This window comes from Egretta garzetta, unplaced genomic scaffold, assembly GCF_000687185.1.
Source record: "Egretta garzetta isolate BGI_Z169 unplaced genomic scaffold, ASM68718v1 scaffold663, whole genome shotgun sequence".
Taxonomy (NCBI): Eukaryota; Metazoa; Chordata; class Aves; order Pelecaniformes; family Ardeidae; genus Egretta; species Egretta garzetta.
In genome coordinates, this window is record NW_009259122.1 from 643597 (window position 1) to 651626 (window position 8030).

The following is an 8030-nucleotide window of genomic DNA, read 5'->3' on the forward strand; positions in this document are numbered from 1 at the left end:
CTCTTGCATCCACGTTCATACATGTGCTCTTCTTCCTCTGGCCTCTTTTCCCCAGACCAGATGAGGCAAGCTGATGACGCACAGTATGTATGTGGGTGTCTATTTTTGTCACAGGATCTTCTCCTATAAAAAGCCATCCAAGGAATGAATGTAAGCAGACTGAACACTGACTTTCTCCATTCACCACTGGCAACAAACCTAAAAGGACACTTAGGAGCCACAGTTAATGAAGACCCAAGAGCTCCTTGCCTCTGACTAGGCCATGCACCCATAACAGCTCTTGGGCTCCATCTCATTCTCCAAGGTGAAGGCAGCACTACCTCCTGCAACCAAAACACATGAACGCTCAGAAGGTTCTTGAATACCTCTACATTTCAGACAGGGAAATAAGCAAGGAAACCCCCAGTTCCTGCCATACCATGAAATTAGGGTGAAGTTTGAAGGAGTTTTGTGATCAGAAATTGTTGAGTACTATGACAGGGAGAGAGCAGGAACATCTGCAGTGTTGGGTGACAAGTAATAACACAAATATGTTAGGAATGGGTTGTTCCTGCCCATATCTGAACCTTGAGCAGTAGCTGAGTTACAAGGGAAAACAATCCATAGCCATTTATCCACATATCTAGCAAGGTAGTAAGAGTGGATGTTAAGTAATATAATGGAAGCTCCTTATATACCAAGGGTTTCTGGGAAACTCTCTCCTCTGGATGAGAGTGCAGTTCCATACATCTAAATATTAATGCTATTTTTTTTCCTGACACCAAACCAAGATTTGCTGCAGTATGCAAATTTCTGCAGAATGTTAATTGACAAGCTGCAGCCCTTTTTTTCTGGGCTATCAATCTTGCTTTCTTAGGGAGTTGCCACTAGATTTCTTCCAGTCCTTGAAGTACTTTAACTGGCTACTCAAGATCTTGGAAGACCAGAGAGCACAAGCTAGCAACCAACAGGGACAGTCTTCAGTTGGTTCTACAGCCATGAGGACTGAGTGCATGGAATTTGTCCCCAGGGACTCTCTCTGTATATGATCCTTGCACTTGCTGGACTGCACACAACCATACTCCTGGGCATCACTGGTGAAAAGTCTAATTGCTGAACAGAAAATTTTACAATCCATCTTAAGTAAGGCAGACAGAACAAGCTCCAGCAGCTCCAGGGAAGGCTAAAAGAAGAGAACAGTCCTCAAGAAAAAAAAAAAAAACAAACCAAACCAACCAAAACATTTTAAGCAGAAAGTGAGAGCAGGAGGAGGGAGACAGGAAAGAAGTGCTGAACAGTGAGCCACACGCACACAGCGCAAAGCGGGAGGCTCACGGCATGGGTACCTGCGGCAGGCCTGCTCTGCCCAGCGGTGTCTGCGCGGCAAGACCGGGCCCCCTCGGGCTGCCGGGAGCAAAGGAGCTTGACGAAGAGCCAGAGCAACACGAGACATACGCTGAGCTAAAGAGCCCCACGGGAGAAGTGAGCAATAACTTGAGTTTTGTGCAGTCAGGAGAAACAAAGACACACTGAAAAACAGGTATTAGAAGCACAACCGTGCCTGGCAGCTGTCTTCATGCAATGCACAGGCCTCTGCTTCACTGACTTGCAGGTCCTCCAGGTGCCATTAGATGCCACTCTTCAAGCAAGCCAGCCACCTTCCAACACCTTCTGGCAGCTCCAAATGCTGGTGCCAGGCCAGCAAAAGAGCAGCTAGTGGCAGTGGCAAGCAGCAGCCACAAGAGGTGGAGGCTCAGCTGGCAGGAGGGCAGGTTGGAGTTATCCCTCTGGCTGAACTAACACAAGGCTCGCTCCTGATCCTGCCCAGGAGAGCCAGGCCATCCCACCGGCAGCCTCCCGGGGGCTCCTCCGCCAGACCCCAGGCTGCTCTGTCACAGCGAGCCCCAGAGTTCTGCCTGCAGAGGAAACACGACTAGATTTCAGCTGCCATTGCCCTACGCAGACCTGAGCTCCCCTCCTGGATAGCACCCACAAACGCAACACAGGCTGCCACCCCGATTCGGCTCCATCAGTTCCTTTCAGGAGGTCCAACTCCTTTCTGCTCTCCACCTCTGTAGACAGCAACCTGCCTTGCATCCAGCCCAAACTCATTATGTCAAAGCTGTGGACCCACTGCTGCCTGGGGAAGGGCACTCTGATGGGAGATCCTGATGTCTGAACAGAGGTAAGTTATCAGCAAACAGTTAAATCATTTGCATTCAGGGTTGCACACAGAGGCATGTCTAAACAACAGCCTGGGGCACAAATGAGGCAGACAAGATCAGGAGCTGGAGGAGCAGAAGGCTGGACTGCCTGGAAAAAGGCAAGACTGAAGAGGGAAAGATTACAGCCAGCTCAACCTTCTGCCTGGTCCAGCACTCAACGACAGCATCCCTTTCCTCCTCTTCCTGGGCACTTTCCTTATTTTCCACCCCAGCTTCTTGCTCAACTTTTCCTCTTCTCTTGTGGCCCAAGGGACAGGAAGAACCTGGGTGACAGGACAGAACTACAGAGTTGAGCATGGAAGGGAAAGAAAAGTAGGAGGGATGGTGCACAAGCTGCATCAGGGAAGTGCAAGGCACGGTGACAGGGCCATCGCTCACCCTTACGTGCGCCAGTTCCCCAGGCCAGAAGGCAGCATTCATAGCTGCTCCAGGTAGATAGCCTGTCCAGCTGCCAGTACAGCCTGGCAAGCTCTTGCAGCAAAGATGGGGCCAGAATTCAGCTATGGAAACAAAATAGCTGAAGTATTTGGGGGAGGAATATGCATGGGGGAAAACGGGATACAGCAGCAGAGAAAAATTTAATTTTGCTTTGCAGAGTAAAGGGTGTGATTGACAAATGAGGTGTGAACTATGAGAGCTCTCATGGCTGAAGTTGCATCTTGGTATGACTGATGTAAAAGCAGCAAGCGATCGCAACTGCAGGCCAGGTTCCTGGACACGACTGGGATCCTAGGAAGTCTCCCACTCCCCAGTTCTAGCCCACCTATCGCCTCCTGTCCAGGGAGGAAAAAGCTCCATGGTTCAGGCAATCAGGGGCCACACTGAAGTCCTATTGCACAGACAGCAGCTCTTCTTATAACACCATGGGCAGGACTCATAAAGTAGCATCTGACTACAGCTTACTAGATATGCTGAATCCCTTGGGGGGGAAGAAAAAAAAAACACCACCAAAAAACCCAAACCAACCCAAAACAACAAACAGGCTGTGGGCAGGAGAAGCTCCAAAAAGTCTGTCTGCAAGTTTACGGTGCCCGCCACCTCAGCCTGCCGCAGACACCAACTCATCAGTCAGTATCGGAGAGTTTTCTTTCCAGTTTTGCTGACGTGCAGGCTAAGGGCTCGGGTCTGCCCACATGCCAAGAGCTCCCTTAGTCATAGTAGACCCAAGTGCAATTCATCTCCCAGGTCAGATGGCTGATGAGTTCAGTGGTGTCGTGGCTGGGGTTCCACTGCCTTGGTCAGGTTTTGCTTTTTCCATGCTCTGTCAGTTTGGCTTTCCATGTCGATTAAGGGTTGCGAATGCTGAATTTCTCATTAAAGTTAAATCATGCTTCCTGGGTCTGGATTTTTACACAAGGTCCAAACTGTCCTTTTGGCAAGGTCAGGCCAGGTTTTCCAAAAGGCTCAGTTTAAACAGGAAGCAGATGGCCAAGTATGCTCCAGGCTTCGGAAATTAAATAAACTGGCTTTGCAGTCAGTCACCATTTTCAGATATAGTCTCCCATCCACTCTAGTCCCTTGACTTAACAGGAACAGAACGCAAAGAAAATGAATCTCTGCTAATACACTTCGTGACAGTTTGTCTAATAAATTCATGATTTAGTAACAGGATCCATTATTGCTGCAAATGGCAGATTGGGCTCTCTGGCAGAGTAATTGCAGATAAGAACAGGTTGTGAAGCTGCAGATAAAAAGGGAGGGGGTAGTAGCAGTCCCAAGAGCAGATTGGTACAGCGGGTTATTAGTGTCTCAGCAGGACAGGAAGGGTGTTTCATCAGTCATTCTCCATGCTTCAGCAAGAACTGGTGTGCGTTAGGACAGCAAGGCTTTCAGCACTGCCCAGCTTCGTGAGGTAGTTCCCTTAGGAGCTACAGGAAACTCACAGGCAGGGCTGCGCATGCCCTTGCTGTCACAGCTGTAGTCCCAAAACTGGGAGCTCAGTTTTCAGGGAAAGCAAAGAGGCAGTAGTGGATTCAAAACTAGAATTTACCCATGAGAACCAGTACTCCCACCAGATCTCACAAGCTAAGCAAGGCTAGACCAAAAAAAAAAGGGGGGCGGGCACAGAAAGAGATGACCAAAGTGCAACTACATGATTGTCACACTACATTGTCATACTACATACATTGTCATACATAGTCACACTACACTGCAGGCTTTGGAGAGTTTCCCTGTTCCCAACATGGACAGTACAGTCTGGCAGCTAGCGGGCCAGGACAGACAGGAGGCTGTTAGTACCCAATACATTCATTACAACTAGACCCTCACACAATCAAACACCAAACTCATTAGGCTCGTTACATAATTCCTACCATCTGCTCAGAGACTGCACGACAGTCAGACCCTCTCCCAAGAAGTTCATACACAGCAACAGTGAAGTGTTTCTAATGAGTCATGTCCAGAGAAAACAAAGAGCCTTTGACTGCAGTTTTTCTGCTCTTTCTTTTCTGCTTCACAGCAAAGGATTATTATTGTTGCACTACATCGGCCTCAGCTGCCAGCTGTTAATAAAAGCCTGATATTAACCAAATAAATGTTGATAACCAATGCTGCAGCAGCCAACCAGTTACTTTCATTATCGCTGGACAAATGGATTCGGGGTCACAGGACTGAACAGGAGAGCCCAACAAAGCTAGAGGCTGAGGCAGCCCAGACCTGGCCCCCCACTAGCACCGCCGCACTCCGCACGTGCATGCGTGGACGAGGTGACTACCTGCCCGCTACCGCCAGAAAGCGGCAACCCCTGCTGGTACAAACATATACATTTCTGTGAAGTTGTACAGAAAAACATAATATGTGCCCAAAACACTCCTCAAGTACGTCGTGAGTGTCTTTTACTGCCCATGCTGATGGGGCCAAAGAGCAGAGGAGGGTTTTTTTTTCCCCAAGACAGCAGCTACTGAGCCAGAACATAAAACCAGGAAAGAGGCTAAATATCAGGAGATTTTCAGTCTCCATGTAGGCAAGCACCAAAGCACCAAAATATTCACGGTTGCTTGTGCCTAATGAAAAGCAGCACTTTTTAAGGAAAAGCTGCAGAGCTGCCTGGGGAAAAGAAAAATCAAAAATCAAATGAGGTCATTTACATGTGAATTACTTCAATAAGTGAGGTGAGGCAGGAGAGTGCCCAGATCTGTTTTCATTGGATGAAAAAAACAAACTTTCTCTAGAGGAAAAAGAAAGTTACACGTATTTAGAGAAACGCATTTTTGAAAAGTACAGTCATTTCTGGCTGGTACCTAAACCTCAGTTTGCAGGGGGCAATACAGAGAGCAAGGAAGATCCCTGTTGTTATATTTTACCTATGACCCGCCAGTGGTGACCAACACAGCAAGATGCTGGGCTAAAGGGACCACTGAGTAAACAATTCTACGTTCGTGATCTTCACAGGCTGCCATCAGGATTTTGAAGTGGAGGCACCCAGGTTTCCAAATTTAGCTATAAACTTCAGACTGAAATCAGCTTAGATACCAGGAACTATATGCCCTGTTTCTTACTAGGATATGATTTCTGGACTGTACCAAAGAGATTTTAGATAAGCCAGAAAATTCTTCAAGTGGGATTTGTCATTTATGTAGGTGGGGGCATGAAAGACCCCTTTTCACTCACTTTCGGTATTTGTGATGAGTACTCGTGTACTGATGGGCTAGTTATTTGCCAATTCCTAACAGACAAGCACCTCAGCCCTGTCTTCTATAAAGAGTTATTTCCAAAGTCTTTAAGCACCTTAGGTTTAAATAGTCTTATTTAAACAACTTTCTCATCACTTCCAAGAATAAAAGAATTAGAATAAACATGAAGAGTTGAATTTGCTAACACAGCAGGTGAGAACACAGGCACTGCTGCAATGATGAGTCCATAAAGGAACATGAAAATGCTTTTTTTATATTTACCTTCGACATTTCTGTGCCATGTTTAGTGTTCTAGCTGGAGCTGGAAATGTTTTTCTTCCTGTTTTGTAAACCACTTCCCCCAAGCTGCTCATTACATCCCATACATGACTTCTATTAATGGTCCCAAATGTTTGCACGTAATGGGGTTTAAGAAAAGCAGCCCTCCACATGTCACTGGACAGGCATCGCGCATGAGGCACTGTATTTGCAACATGCATGATGTTCTTTACGCTGTGTGAGTATTTTTCAGGCACTTGTGTATCAGTTGGATCAAAGACCTTGGACACAATACTGGTTTCAGCAGCCCTGCGTGCCTGGTGCGTGGAAGCAGCAGGCGGAGCGTTCTAGAGAGACCGGCTGGTAAGCGTCAAGCAGACAAGCATCCCAGTTGTGATCTGACTGAAGTTAGCATCAAGACACAAAAGGAGTTGAACAGTGATTAGATTCCCTGTTCCCTTCCTTGTATATGAATATTTTAAAGTCAGTTTGACACTAATAAAAGGGATGTTCACCGTTCCTGAAGCAGTTCTTTAAGCGAGGATTGTTTTCAAACTTGACAACAGCCCCCAGATTAAGAGACTGTCAAATCCCACCCATAACATTATTTTCCCTAAGCAGCTAGCACCTTAAGGGAAAGGGTGTCCAGCTTTCCCTGACCACCCAGTGCTTCCGAGACCTTATTGCGGCATCTGTGCATTGAAATCTCTGGGAGCCAGGTGTGGCGCACTTGACGATACCAGTGAGTTACTCACTATCCTCTCCAGTTGGGCACAGCAGAGCTATCGTAAGCACGTGGTACGCAGGCGAATGCCTGGGCGGCCAAAGGAGAATACCACAGCATGACCCCACAAAAATTGCCTTAGGACAGATGCCACACCAGCATTTTCTAGTTACCCTCCGCTGAGCACAACAGTGGGATGCAAAAGGTTTGAGCAATTTTGTACAGTTGCTTACACTGTTCTGCGTGAAGGTTTGTGTTTATTAGGAATCCTAGGAAGATGTGACCCCAAGATGCTTTACAGCAGACGAGGAGGCAGCTGGTTCCGCCTCTGCTCAGTCAATACCCTCTGCTGAATGCAAGACCATTAGTTATTGAGCTTAGGAAACCGCCACAAGATGCTACCTAGAAACCTCCAAAATCAAGTTTTAGTACTCAGAGCCCCATAAAGAATTCTGAGTAATTTAAGACTTTGATTTCATTTGGCAGCTTGGAGTATACTTAAAAGTGTGAAGATGCAGCAAGGACTGGGCCTGCCGAGTTGACCATTTGCAGAGCCGGGTCTGTGTGCTCTCTGCACCATGTACCCAGCGTTCCTCTACATCAAGCGGAGCGGCACAGGCTGCCCGTGACCATCTCTGTATTTTGCCAAAGTTATGGTAATTCACTGTGTGTCCACAGGGAAGAAGGCAGGTAAATTCGTAATTCCCTTATTTGCAGAACATGTGGAAAGAGAGACAAAAGGAGTTGCCAGAGGCCATACAGTCAACACCAGAGACCATTTTAGGACCCAGATAAGGATTTCTCTCCTACAGTATCTGAGATAAATGTATTAAGTAATGTGGCAAATGTTTCAATATAAGCTATTTAACCAGGGCAGGAACTGCGTTACTTTGCGTGATTGCAAACTTCAGGCAAAAGAATATGTAATAATCAAATCTTTAAAAGATTAGAACCTTACACTTCAGAAATTAATAATTAATTTCAAAAACAAAAGCAAATGAGGAAGAGGGGAAAGGTCATGAATAGCTCCCTGATAGACAAAAACCTTTTCCCACAAACAAGGTGCTTGGGCAATGTGCAAAGATGTGTACAGAAAGATTTGTTTAATTTCTTACCCGCTAAAACTGTTCCCCTGTCCCCCACCCCATTGTGGAGAACATGGAAAATTAACTTTCCTGAAGAAAAACAAGCACAGCAAGTTAGCATTTATCA

At 46.7% G+C, this 8030-nt stretch overlaps 1 protein-coding gene across 1 annotated transcript in view; it reads right to left on the minus strand.

Annotated features, from left to right (window-relative positions):
• Positions 1–8030, minus strand: part of LOC104123299 (guanine nucleotide exchange factor DBS) — a 148961-nt gene that overhangs the window by 121197 nt on the left and 19734 nt on the right. The gene's annotated exons all lie outside the window — the stretch shown is intronic.